General features: G+C 40.4%; 1 protein-coding gene and 1 pseudogene across 4 annotated transcripts in view; one reads left to right on the forward strand and one right to left on the reverse strand.

Moving 5' to 3' along the window:
• The window catches only part of SNX24 (sorting nexin 24), a 132,458-nt gene that overhangs the window by 101,614 nt on the left and 16,453 nt on the right, over positions 1-14,391 (reverse strand). The gene's annotated exons all lie outside the window — the stretch shown is intronic.
• LOC118607291 lies at positions 11,693-11,811 on the forward strand (annotated as a pseudogene).

The raw sequence follows: 14,391 nt of genomic DNA on the forward strand, positions 1-14,391 counted from the left end.
TCTGTGGTATAATGGGGATCAAAAGTCCATAATGAGAAAATAAGGCTGGAAAACCAGGATCACTCACTTCTTAAAAGTGCAGATTGTTACTGTCACCCAGGGCTTCAGCTTAAGTAAAGCTGTGTATCCAAGGCAGCAGAAGATAAGTAATGCAGTTAAACAATCAAGTATTAGACAAAAATCCTGTTGGCTCCATACAGATCCACAATATTACCAATATATTAGAACATTTATTGAGTGCTATGTGCCAGACACTCTTCTGAGCACTAATTCAATGAATCATCAGAATGATAGTTTAAGGTAAATACTACCATTATCCTCATTTGATAGGTGAGAAACTATCAAACATTTACTAGATAGATGAGGCATAGAAATGTGAAATAATATGCCCAAAATAATATACCAGTAATCAACAGTACCAGGATTTGAACTCAGGCTGTCAGGGTCCAGACAACTGGAGCTATACTATGTCTCTGTGCTATACTGTGTCTCCGTGCTATACTCTAAGCTATACTACGTCTCTCATAAGTTTTAAGATGAGGCAGGGCAGAGTGGATAAGAGTCCACCAAACTGTGGGACATGATGGTACAAGTAGTGGGGAGAGAGTAGACTCTCTCTCAAAGCAAGTGTGCAAACCGAAACTCTAAAACACATAAGAACAATTAACAAAACATGATTGAGGTGAAAAGGCAAATAATAGACAATCTGAAATTTTTAAAGAGTTAATAAATAAACTCAAAGGAATAAAGGAAGAAAACAAGAAACATTCATTACAAAAGACAAAAAATTATAAAACCAAAGCAGATCAAGTGAAACATACATAAGTAGATACAAAAAAGAACCAAATACAAATCCTGTTTATGAAAAATATAGTCAGTAAAATTAATAACTCAGTGCATCAGTTAAACAACATATTTGACAAATATGAAGAAAGAATTACTGAGGTGGAAGAGAAACCTTAGAAATTACCCAGAACACAGTCATAAAGTTAAGGAACTAAAAGTATGAAAGAGTACCGAAAGGGCATGAAAGGTAGATGGAGAAGTCTCTGCATACCTCTAAAAGTAGTTCCAAGTACTGACGATTTTTCAGAGTTTAATAAAGATATGAGATCTCGGACTAAAAAAAGAACAAAGTGAAAATAAGGATAAATGAAAATTCTCTCCTGGACATACTGTACTGAGAACACTGAACAGTAAAGACAGAGGGGAAAGTCTTAAAATTGCCAGAAGGAAAATCAGATTACGTACAGATAAATAACAATTAGGCTGACTGCAGACTTCTTATCAGCAACAAGAGATGCCAGAAGATGATGTAGTAATATATTAAAAGTACTGATAAAATATGATTATTAACTCAGACTTGTGAATGGAGCAAAACTATTAAACAAGAGTATAAGCAAAATTAAGACTTCTTCAATTAATTTATTGTATTAATGTTTACCACCCAGAGATCTTTGCTTAAAATTAAATGAACTACCACTTGAAACTTACTGGATTTTGTTAATCAACGCCAAATAAATAAATAAATACATACGTACATACATAAATAAATAAGATTAAATTGACTATACTTCAACAAATAAAATGTGAACTCAGAGTGAAACACTGAGATTCAGGAAAAAAATAGTACAGATATTGATAAAATATTTGTTAAAATGATTTTGTTTAAAAAATTGAACAAAAATTCTAGATCCAGAGGGAACTATAACAGAGTAAAGGTTTCTCTGACCCTATTGTGTTCAAGACTCCTTTGTTCCTATGGCCTTAAGGTTAATAGCTTCTGCTTAGGTTTACATACAGACATGCTAATCATTACAGGAATTCTGCTTGTGGCTTGCGGAGACAGGGAAGTATTTTTTATCAAAGATTTGCAGGAATCTTGCGAGGAGACTCACAGCAACTAGCACAATCTTCCTTGGACCCCTGCTGGGTCCAAGATGTCTGTGGTGGTCAAGCACCTCTTGCCCCTCCCATTTCCCTTTTCTCTAATATAAAAAAAAGCCTGAACTCTGTACTTTCTTAGACTAGATTTGAGGATTAGGTCTCCCATTTTCTCGTATTCCTTTCATCTCCTCATAAAAAGGAAATGGGATGGGAGGGTACAGTACTTAAGGTGTGTGAAGGTTCTTGTCTTGTTGAGGAGAAAGATACAAATAATATTAAATTTGAATATTAGGAATTCTAAAATTCGTAGCTTCCAAAACAGCTAGAGAAGTACATATAAAGGAGAAAGAAAACTAACCATCCGATAGAAGACAAAAAAGGAGAGAAAGAGACAAGAACAAAGCCTAATAAACAGAAAACATAAATTAAGATGATGAAACTGTATTATCTATCAAAGTAAATGAACTTTATTAAAATACATCAATTTTTTTTACAAAATATCACATACATATTTATAAATTACTAAAAATTAGTGCTTTCCCAGTATCAATAATCAATTAAATATCCATAGTTTTCTACTATAAATCAAGGTAAGCTATCACCATGAAGCCTTTGTGTGTCCTTGGTCTCTCCCTTATCTACAATCATACTGACACTTCTGAGACCAACCACTGGCTCTGAACCTCCTCCATGTCCTCAAGTACACATCATACCTAGTTCCATTTCAGTACCTTTGCCCTTACTTTTCCCAAACTCAGGATCTTCCAAACCTCTATCCTTACTCAACATCCACTGATTCCTTAGCTTCCTACTCATCCATGAAAGTCAGGGCCCAAGGGAAAGAGGGGCTGCTGGGTACAGGGGTAAGTTGATAGGCTGAGTATAGGCTGCAGGCTCTTTCTCCTGCCCCAAATTCCTAGAGGTAACAGTAGAGATGTATTTGAAAATAACAAATCTGTGTCTACATTAGAAAAAAAAAAAATGAGTGCCATCAGTAGGCCCAAAACTGTGACAGATAACAAGGCATTCTAAAGGAGTGAAGAAGAAAACCACAATTCTCAGAGCATGCACAAAAGAGGATGATACAAAAGGTAAGAGAGGCTGCAAAGGATTCTAAGCCCAGAGGTGAAAGACCCTGGAACAGGTGGGGCCTGGGGCAGTGGACACGTTGGGCCAGATTGTGAGCAACAGGTGGCTGCTCCAGGTGAAACACAGAGAATAAACTTGAGGAGCAGAGGCAGGGAAACAAGCAGGAAAGAAGCAACACCCAAGAAAAATGGGGAGCCCTCCAACACAGAGGGCTGGTTACTGACATATCCGCTTCCAGCCCTAAAAGTGGAGCCTCCTTTCCTCCATTCATCCTCACAGAGGAAGGGAACCCCTCCCCCTATTCAAGCCCAGCCTTTCTCTTGTGCTTTTTGGAAACTGAACTGTTTGACCTGTTTTACTTCTAAACTGCTTCTATCCATCTCACTTCAAATGTATTTGTCCTTTTCCTCAAATGGCCAATGGATTTTCAGGAGTATATGTGCCAACCCAGTAAAAGTGTCAGAGTTAGAAGTGTTGGTACAAATGTATTTTGAAGTGGATGCATTTGTCTAAGAAGCTGGGTATAATAAATCTTGAGCTTTGTATTCAGAGAGGTCGCACACCTAAAACACAGACCCCCGGGCAGAAAGATGCTCTTCGCCCTCGGTAACCACAGAACTCCCATTATTCAATCTTCCATCCTCACTCTTCCGGTTAGAACCTTTCTTTTAATCTTCACCTGAGGCACTTTACAGTTTTTATTTTGTATACTTTATTATTAAAGTTTAAAGGGAGTCAATTTGGGTTGGGGCTGTAATTATTGAGTACAGAGTTTATTGAAATTAATTACCTGATGTATCTTTTGTCAGATAAACAATTGAAGCTAATTCAATAAAGTAATAAGTAGAGACAATCCAGAATTCATGTCAGACTAACCTATTCCTATAGGAACCCAAGGAAAAGTTAGAAAATGTGTTTTATACATGAGACTTCCAAATTCTAATTTCATAAGTTAAAATGGATACTTATATATTCAGTTGAATAAATCAAATAGTGGTTATTAATACTCTGACACTAAATCTGCTTCCTCTCCAGAACCAATGAGATTACCACAGAAAATATATATCAATCCATCCGAGCAAAGTTCCAACATAAGAATCAATGATGTGACAATCATGAGTAATATATGTCTGACAGTTCTAAAAGCTTACTGGATACATTAACACTTTAATGTAATGCACGAACGATAATAGAAGTTCATAGAGTTATGGCAGAAGCTAACCATCACTAAAGCAACCAATTAATCAAGTCGGTTAAAAAATCTGAAAAAGAAAAAAATTCAGAAAGATAGGCCATTTATCCATTTCAAGACACACCAAGAGATTTAACTAGAAACTAACCATTTGTAACAAATACAGAAAGATGCTATTATATTAATAACTTAACAAAAAGGACACCCTTAAATATACGGAAATACAACTTAGAGAACAGTTTCAGCTTTGGCAGGAATGTCATTTGGAATCGCGATTTGGAGTGATTCTCAACTTTTCTTAGGATCACAGATTTGCAAATCTGGAGACCTCTGTGGAAACATACAAACACATGCAAGATTTCCTAGGCAATCTCGAGATTCGAGATTCGGAAAGCCTGTTGAAGGACACTTACCTCTTATCTCTGCCCAGCTTTCCTTAATCCCTCACTCACACCCCTCTCTCTCATACACCCTTCCACCCCCCATTTCCTTAACTATCTAAATATGCAAATAAATTGTATATTTAGGTACTTAATTTTCATATACTTATCATAATTTTAAAAGTCAGCCAGCTGAAAATTTCGTACATACAGATAGAAATTGGGAGAATAATTGTGAGGGGAAGAGAGAGAAAGGAGGGAAAAATACTATTTTCCAAGAAAAAAAAAAAGTTGTTTTGTTGTTTTATATCTGGCTGTTCATTTCTGTCTCTGTATTTTTTCTCACACGTCCATACTAGAAAAATGTGCCTGCACCCCTGCCCATGACAATCAGTAGGTTTTAGGGACAGAGAAGCCCCAGGCAGCCACACCGGGAAAAGAACACAGGGCATAGGGATGAGGGCAAGAGCTTCTTCCAAGGTGGACAGAGACAGGGGCCAAGGGCAGGACTCTGGAACTGGAATCCGGTCAACAGGGAGATGGTACCCGGCCCAATCTCCAGGAGTCAGAGGGTGCGTTTTATACACTCCTCCAGGTAACCAGCATTGGTCACGGCTCCACCATGTACTCTAAATCATGACAGAACAACACTGTGGGACAAAGGTTGATAAGGTATGTGATTCTGTGGGGAGGGACACCAACTGCAGCCACAGTCAGCTACGGTGCATAATTCATAATCCCCGTACTGTGGAAATTATTTGCAGTAAATTATTTCACAATTACACAAAGCTTAATGCTCTTAAGGCAGAGACTATGAAGGTCCCACTATATAGCTTTCATTTATTGTAGGCTTTCTCTACGGCAGGCAGTGTATACACAGATAGAGGTACAGGTAGAGATATTGATGTCCCGATGTGTTCATAATTTTATTTAGTGTTCGAAACCACCATATGATGCAGTTATATAACCCTTGCTCTACAGACGAGGAATCTGAAGGTTAACACGTTGAATGAATTGCTTAAGTCAGACATACTAAGTCAGAATGATGGAGTTTGAACACAGATTTCTCTGCCTCTGAAGCCTGTGCTCTCACCCTGAGGCTTCGGCTTTTTAAACTTTAACACACATTCCTGTCTCTGGGGATCTTGTGAGAATCCAGACACTGATTCCCACAGGTCTGAAGTGAGGCCTGAGAATCTGCATTTCTCACAAGCTCACACCAATGCTGCTGATCCATGGACCACATTCTGAGTAGCAAGGGGGGCTAAATAAACTATTACATTCGATTGATTCCAAACTTACAGCTGTGACTTCTACAAGTTGAGATGCTGCCAGCAATACATTTCTAAAGAGGTAACTACTCGAAAGATAAAAACAAGCAATATGTTTTATAGCTATTAGACTGAGTAGGAAATTTTTTTCTTAATTCAGAAAACACAACCCTATAACTTAAAACCAATTTCGTAATGAAATAAAATGAATCTCTAGTTTTTCTGCACACATTCCTGCTGTTTTCAGCCAGAAGGGTCTCTCTCATGTCCTAGGTCCAAACCAGATGCATCCCGCGTTTCTACAAGGAAACCATCAGAATCTATTAAAATTACTGTACACTGATAGCAGCAGGGACATGACAAATCGCAGGCCAAGAGTCAGATACCACAGACTGTGTTCGGGGCTTTGGGGGCAGGCCCATTTGCAACCAAATGATATTGTGTGAGGCTGGCATGCTCGGTGCATGACAAACTGATGCAATTTCAGTGCTGTCTGTGGGCCGGGGGAGATTTCTCTGATGCTGGTTGTGGTTAGTTTACGGAATTGTGCAGAGTTCCCAGATTTGAATCACTTGGGGCTTGAAAGGGCTTCACTTGACAAGCTACAAATAATTACACTCTACTCTTTCCATTGTACTCTATTATTTTGCCCCTCTTATCTCCAGGATTTGAGCTTTTGTGAACAAGCAAGGTCGGCTTCTATTTTGACCACAACACAACAAAACATTGTTCTTTTCTGATATGATAAATAAAACGAGGCCCTGCAGACTAAACATTTTTATCAGGCCCATTTTCCACTTTTATAGACAAAAGCCAACTTTGGGCTCAGTCAGAGGGCTGAGCTAGACATAAGCGGGCAGGCAGGTTCCTGCATCCTCACTGAGGGAGGTGCGCCAACTCTCTGGTTATTGTAAAAGCTCATTTGAAAAATGGAGCAGTGACAGATAAAGGGCGCATGAGCAGTAGCTCGTACAAGGTCTCGACTCCCCTGCCCCCCCACCATCCCAGCACCATTGGGATAGTCTCTTTATTCAGACAGCCATAATGAAAAAAAAGCATTTCCGGCTTGGGTTGCAATTAGAACCATGCTGCCTGATGTCAGTGGCATGCTTCTCAGAAACACCGGAATTTTCACGTGTGAGTTTGCCCTTCCATTTGTGAAAGATTTTAAAGAGTACATCACCCATCCTAAGGCAGTTCCTCAGAATAATAAGATATTGATTACTGCTCCACATCTTAATTTAGTAAACGTGAAACTTTATGGTTTAATATTTTTCCAAAGAAAAACACAAGATTGAAGGAGGTAGTTTTTTGTTTAAACGTCAACCTGAAGCAACATTTCATAAAGTTCTAGTCCCTAAAAAAGGGTTTTTAAAAAAATCTGTGACAATTAACATGAACTCAAAGTAATCTAAACAGCTTTTAAAATTTATTGTTAAGCCTTAACTGTGGTCAGCCCTCCACATTTAATTTTTGCAACAACCGTATGACACAAGTATAGAATTTCGTATGATAAAATCTGCGATTACTATCTCTGCTTTAGAGATCAGGAGACTGAGGCACAGAAAGGGAGAGTGAGGTGCTCAGTGACTCACAGCGAGTTAAGGGGAGGAGCTGGAAACTGAGCTCCCCTGAATACTGCTTCCCGGCTCCACGGCTCCCTCTCCCGGCTCCACGGCTCCCTCTCTTTAAGGCCAGGTCGACCACAAGCATAATACGCCTCTTCTGAGCCCAAACTAAGCAAATGGAAAGCCTGTGTTGACAGTATAGACAAATAATAGTGAGATTAAATTCTCAACCGTAGCTAAAGGGGCTAAAACTTGGGACTTCAGCTCCCCAGAGTGGAAACCTTTATTCCTGCCTCACTACAGCTTTTGCTATAAACCGGGCCCCTCCTTTTCTCTCAATCTTCCTTGTTCAATATAGTAGCACCTGCCACACGCTTCTGCTGGGCATTTGAAATGTAGCGAGTCTGAGTGGAGGTGTCCTGTAAGTGTAAAAGAATTACTACAAAAATAGTATGAAATATTTCAATAATTTTTATATTGATGATGACATGTGGAAATAGCATTTTGGATTTATTGAGATAAATACATTATTACAATTCATTTCGCCTGTTTCTTTACACTTTTTGTAATATGGCTACTACAGAATTTTAAATACCTATGTGGCTCGCATCATATTCCTATGGGACAATGCTGCTTGAAACTTATCCCTTAATCACAAACTTCATATAGCTGAATCATCAGCACGAGTCTGTAAACTGACAGAAACAGTAACTCCAAGAAAAGCAGTTTGCTTCCCCTGCCCGCAACAAAACCACTCCTCAAAGGTCCCTCATCGTCTCCACAGGCCCTTTCTGCCCTCCCTAGAGCACTGCTGAGCACCCTAACCACACAGTGGGCCTGGCCTACCCACACACTTCACTTGACCTGAACACCAACCAGGCACTTGAGAGTGAAGAGACCTATATAACAAGTTCTGTGAACAAAATAGGAAGGGGCATCACCCTCCCCACCTATTCTCCCACCCCTGGTCTCAAGGAGGATGTTGCCTCAGTATCCAGGAATTCTTTCACTCAAGGCAGATGTGGCTCACCGCAGCTGGGCTGTACTCGGATCCTCCCTGGTTAGCCATATCTGTCCCTGCCTTTCCTGTCCAGGAAAAGCCAGAATCGGGTTGAGTCTCAAGCATCACCTGAACAGAGTGGACATCCAGCCACGTGTGGGAGCCACCTGAAGGCTTCCATGGGAAACCGTTATTCGTTGGCTCATAGGCTTGAAGATGATGGAGTTAAGAAGAAAACTCGTGGGCAAAGAAGGGAAAATCTCACCTTTGGCTACTAGGAAGAGGTGAAACTAGACTGGTTCAGGAAGGAAAACACAAGCTAACTAACTCTGGATAGGGAACCAGGATAGGCTTCCTGCAGGCTGAAGAATATGAGACTCAGAGGCAGGAGAAGCCCAATCCTCCAGCAACTGAGGGATGGGGAAACAGGAAGAGTCTAGTGAAGAGGTAAGTAGAGGTGAGAGAGAGGACACTAAATTTTACTTTTTGTTTATCCTTTCCTGTTAGCTGCCCATTCCAGACAGTTTCTAAAGCCCACCAACATCTTGTTCAGAATCCTATGCCACTGTCCCAGTCTCGACCTTCATCCTGTCATAGTTCCACACTGTCCCCGACCCCGCCGCCCCAGCCTAGACTGGGCCACAGCAACAGCCCCACAGATGACCGCAATCAACCCCCTTTGGAAACCTCCTGTACACCAAGCTAAGTATAATCGACATAATTTACCCATCTTCACGGCATTTTGCTGTTCAGAAACATGTTATGCCGCCCTAATTTCTATACAAATTTATCACATTTCAAAGTTTCCTACCCTACCCTTACTTGACGCCAGCAATGAGCATTTTCTCCTCTGCACCCCTCCCTCCAAAGCAACTCAGACATTCTACCTACTAGAAGGTACCCCCTTATCCCCACTCCCCATCAAAAGCGGAATGGGCACTAATAATACCTTCGACATCTTCAACATCGGTTGCTGTCCACCCTACAGTAGCAAACAGAACTAAGGCAGTCCTCCACGGGGACTCTGCAATCTGGCCCTGGCCCTTGTATCCAAAATGCTTCCATTCTCTACCCACCACTGCACACTAGACACTGCTTTCTTTCCACCCCCTATCACATAATGTCTGTCTACATCTCTCTACCTTTTTTAGGGGAAAGGGTGTGAATTCCATCACAAAAGCCTATCCTTTCCATCTGGTTATCGGAACCCTACTGCGGCTTCAAAATGTTCCTTAAACACAGTTTCTTGCAGGAAGTCTGCCAGGTACTTCACTTCTCACTGATCTCATTCTCAAAATCTCTGTTCAATACAATGTGCTATTTTGCTATGGATTACCTTAAAGCATTCATTATTGTTTTGTGGGTACTGAGTCTGTTGGTATAAACTGCAAACTCCTTGAGGGCTTGAGTTATGCCTTAAAGTCATTTGCCTGCAGTTGGCACCAAGCAGGCATTCAAACGCTTGATTTACTAAGTTACATTGATTAATTACATTACTTTATAATAAATGCTTTGCTTCCTTTGTATGCAAGACTAAGAGCAGAGGTTCAATGACACAGATCTTTAACAATATCCACCCAACTTTTATGGAACCACTCCTTAAAATTAACTATCTTATAATGTTTCAAATATATTAATTAAACAAGTAAGCAGTTAAAATATGCTGAAGTGCTTTCAAAGACTAATATGTCTTCATTTTTTTAATAAACCAATGCTACTTAAATAGCCTATGAACATGACTGTATCTCTAACATAAAGTAAATGTTTCTTTGAAACCCCTCCAAATTTAAAAAAATCATATAATAAACATTTTCAAAATAACAGCAGTATAGCCAATTTAAGAACCCAGTGCCTACCCATATTCATTTAAGAACAGCCTGTACATGACCTAAAGAAAATCAGTAGATTTATAAAGACCTAAATACAAAATGGTCCACAAAAAATTCTGAAGGAATATTCACAGTTCCACAGTCCTCCGTTACTCAGTGAAGTGCTCTTGCATAGGCCTAGGGCAATCAAGGGAAGCAAAAACTGGACAAATCAAACAGGACTGCTTAAATATACCTTTCACATAATCTAGCATTAGACACACACACACGTTTTAAATCATTTTTAACCATTATTATTTAATAAGTCAGTTCCAGCACTTCTGGTTTCATATCCATTTTTTTTATTTTTAATGGCGAAAGTGTTTCCTGAATTTTGACTCAACAGATTACTGGACATTTAAGCTTACGATAACACTTACTCAAATTACCAAAACTCGCTGTTCCATGAACCATCCTTCGTACTGAGTTTCTGTTTTAAGTTCCTCTCCAGTGTTGATAACTATACTGGAAAATGCTCCTGGCTGCACAAATTATCCCCCAGTGGATTGGGTACATGTTTCAAACGTTACTTTCAATTCTCTAGCATGTGCAGGAAAATCCCCATCAGGCACTAGCATGACTGCCTCCCTCCCCTAGATTAGAAGCAAGGTCACAGACACTGGGGCCCATGTGGCTGACGTGGGATCCTGGTCCCTGCAGTTGCTGGCACTGTGGTCCAGTCAAGAATAATCGCAGAGCAGAAAGGCCACTTACAGCACTAGAATCACAGCAAGCTTCATCACGATCGCCAGAACAGAATCGGCATGCTCCTTCCTCTTGTGCAGTGTAAATCCAAGAGCATTCAGGCCCCTGGGCAGCTGCCACCGAGCAGGAGAGAGAGGCTGCCCAGGCCAGAGGAGGAGATGGCACAAGACGGAGGCAAAACGAGTGCTTCTCGTACCCGGCTTGCAACAAAGAGAACCTGACATTCTCCTCCTGCTTTCTAGATCCAGGGTAACAACAGCAGCTGTTTTTTAGTACATTCCTTGCACTGTGTTAGGTGCTTTTCATTTATTACCTCGAAGACGTTTTTATCCTCACGACTCTTGGTGCTAGCATTCTCCTAGCTTACAAATGAGACCGAGGCACGAGGAGCCACGTCAGGTGAGAACCCAGGTCTGGTTTACGTGCAGGCTCAGACACCTTCTGCTCTGCTGCACTACCCCTCGACTTCATAAGCCTCAGGCAACTGATGGCAAAGCATTAAAAGAAGTCTTCTTTAGAAGTGCATATTTGCCTGGGCAATCTATAAGATAAATGCACTTTTTCTCCATAAAAATGAAGTTTTAATATGTGAACTCTCTCGAGTTCTGGGTCATCTTATTTTCACGGCACCACATTTTTCATTTGTTAAAACTATCATTCATCGATTTTGACAGAGTGTCTACGGGACACAAGAAACAATTCTACAGTTCATGGATAAAATAAACACAGGTCATCTACGGCCATGCTACCCTGAACAAGCTCGATCTCATCTGATCTCAGAAGCTAAGCAAGGTCAGGCCAGGTTAGTACTTGGATGGGAGACCACCTAGGAAGACCAGATGCTGTAGGCGTAAAAAATAAAAATATAAGGGATTGTAAACTAACAAGGTCCTTGCAATCTGCGAGGTCAACCAAGGGTTGCCTCACCTCAAAAAAGTAATTAAGTAATTAAACACAGGTCAAACTCTAATTCAACTACAAGAACCCCAAATTACTTCGCCATACTAGAATTCCTAACAAATGTTTACTTCAAAGGCACGATTTCTGTCATTTCTGCTTTGTGCTGGTGAGAAAGTGCAGGAATGAGGGAGGGGTTTATGGTACCAACTGTCCTCTAACCAGAAATCCTACACCAGTCTGACTGAGAAACCACCATATAAATCCAACAAAAAGATTTAAATTTTTAGAAACAAATGCCAACACTAACCACTATAAAACCTACTATACGTTAAGGGCTTAACACCCATTATTTTATTTGATTGATATCCCTGTTGTGTGTGAATAGTTACTATTATCCCCATTTAAGGGGGCTGAGGCTCAGTGCATTTAAGGCACCAGACCGTTAAACACATGGTTAGGAAGTGAGCAGGTGTCATCAACTCCAAAGTCCACTCTTCAATCACACTGCTACTTCCTTTCTCAGAGAATGTCCTCCCAAAGAAGTAAGTTTATAAGTTGCACATAACCTTGCTTCTGCCTGACTCATGAGAGGTAGCTCTAATGCTGTATGATCCAGTATCCAAATAAGTAAAACATGCTAACCTTGGTCAGCACCCAAGAGATACACAGCGACTTCCCTCTCTACTTGACATTTAACATTCCCATTCGGGTTCCCCAGTGTGTGAGATAGAAGAACACCTGCTGGGAGACCCCTCTCCCAGCTGCCTTTCTGTCTTTCACATCAGCTTCTTGATTGTATTTTATACCTGGCTTCCAGGGAAGAGACTGAACCAAGACTATGAAGGCAGAGAGAGGCCAAATCATAGCAGCCACACTTACTGAGCTAAATGTAATCTGAGGCAGACATCTTGCCAGGCATTTCACATGCATTATTTCATTTAATCTTGGAAATAACCTTATGGGTTTCCTTAAAGATAAGGAAACTGAGGTTAATGGTTTATTCATATTTAAGCTTGTTAACATAACCATATTTGTATGTTTGGTGCTCCATGAAGCACTGCAAGATTAGTAAACTGACTTAATTAACTACAGCACTAGTGCACACTGTGTTCACAAACAGAATCACTTTGAGAAGGAAATCTAGAGTGTGTTGAGGGTCTTGGAAAGAAAACTGCTCAACATGATGGCATCCCAGGGCCCAGTACAGTGCCTGGTACACCACAGGCTGTCAACAATTATTGGCTGAATAAATAAATGTAAGCAAATATTGCAGCTGATAAAATTGTGCCCCACGTCTCTGCACCTTCACCCAGCCCTCATCCACTGCCACCTCTTACAGCTCCTGCCTGCCCCCTCTTCAGGCCCTGCATAGCACCCAGTGCTCACAGCAAAATCACATAAACTCTGAGCTAAACTTCCAATTAAACAGACTGTCCATCTCCCCAGCCTGGCATTTAGAATCCTCTGGGCCACAGAAAGATGAGCTCCCATAAAACTTTCTAGGCCCAGAATTCACTGAAGGGGCACATTTGACTGCAGTGACAACTTCAAAAACAACAATCTGGGTTAAAATGACATTCGCTAAAGCTGGCCTCATCTGAACTGGGTTAAACTTGAACATTGATGAGTCAGGAGTTAAAGTTCTACTTCTGCTCAGAGCAAACCATACAAAAGTGGTTTCTGGATGAGAACTGGCCCCATCCCCACTGCCAGGCTGCAAACATGTACTAACGCACTTACAAATTTAGGTTTGGTTATCTGGCCTCTTCTCAAAAGGCCTTTTATGGAGAAAGCAGGAAACAAAGGTTTTGCCTGAGAACACTGTCAGGAGTCTACAGCAAAGGAAAGCAAATGGAATTTCATCTAAGTACTCTTTGATGAATAAAGAGCTGTTGCTAGCCATTTGATGTTTAACCACATAATCTACATTCTCTAATTGGAAAACACTGCAAGGATCTTTTTTTTTTTTTTTTTTTTTTTTTTTTTTTTTTTTTTAAATGGTGACATTGGTTTACGAAATCCGGTAAGTTTCAGTCGAACATTTGAACGGTAAGGCATAGATATATTTACATTGTGTGCTCACCTCCCACAGTTAGATTTCTTTCTGTCACCACATATTTGACCCCTTTTACCCCATCTACCCCCCTTCCCTCTGGTAACCACTATTCTATTGTTCATGTCCATGAGTGCCAGGATCTTTTGACACTGCGTTTTAAAAAGAATTCACTTAAAGCAGTGAATTAAACTGAGAATTATTCAAAAGAAAAGCAAAAAAATTTCATACTAGATGAAAGGAAGGTAAAATACATGACATATTAACTCCTACTGGTAAAAATTTAATTGAAAGTATTAGGAATAACAGTAGCTGCCCCCACATAGGGAGTTCTTTCTACGCGCCCAGTACCTACATTGGATCCCTGTGAGAAAACCGAGGTAGGCATTTTAGGAAAACGACGTTCAGGGAAATCGATGACTTGGGCAAGTTCCAAAGCAAGAATGTGGAACCCAGTCTGTCTGGCTCCCAGCTTAGA

The sequence above is a fragment of the Rousettus aegyptiacus genome, unplaced genomic scaffold (assembly GCF_014176215.1).
Source record: "Rousettus aegyptiacus isolate mRouAeg1 unplaced genomic scaffold, mRouAeg1.p scaffold_m13_p_8, whole genome shotgun sequence".
NCBI classification, from domain to species: domain Eukaryota; kingdom Metazoa; phylum Chordata; class Mammalia; order Chiroptera; family Pteropodidae; genus Rousettus; species Rousettus aegyptiacus.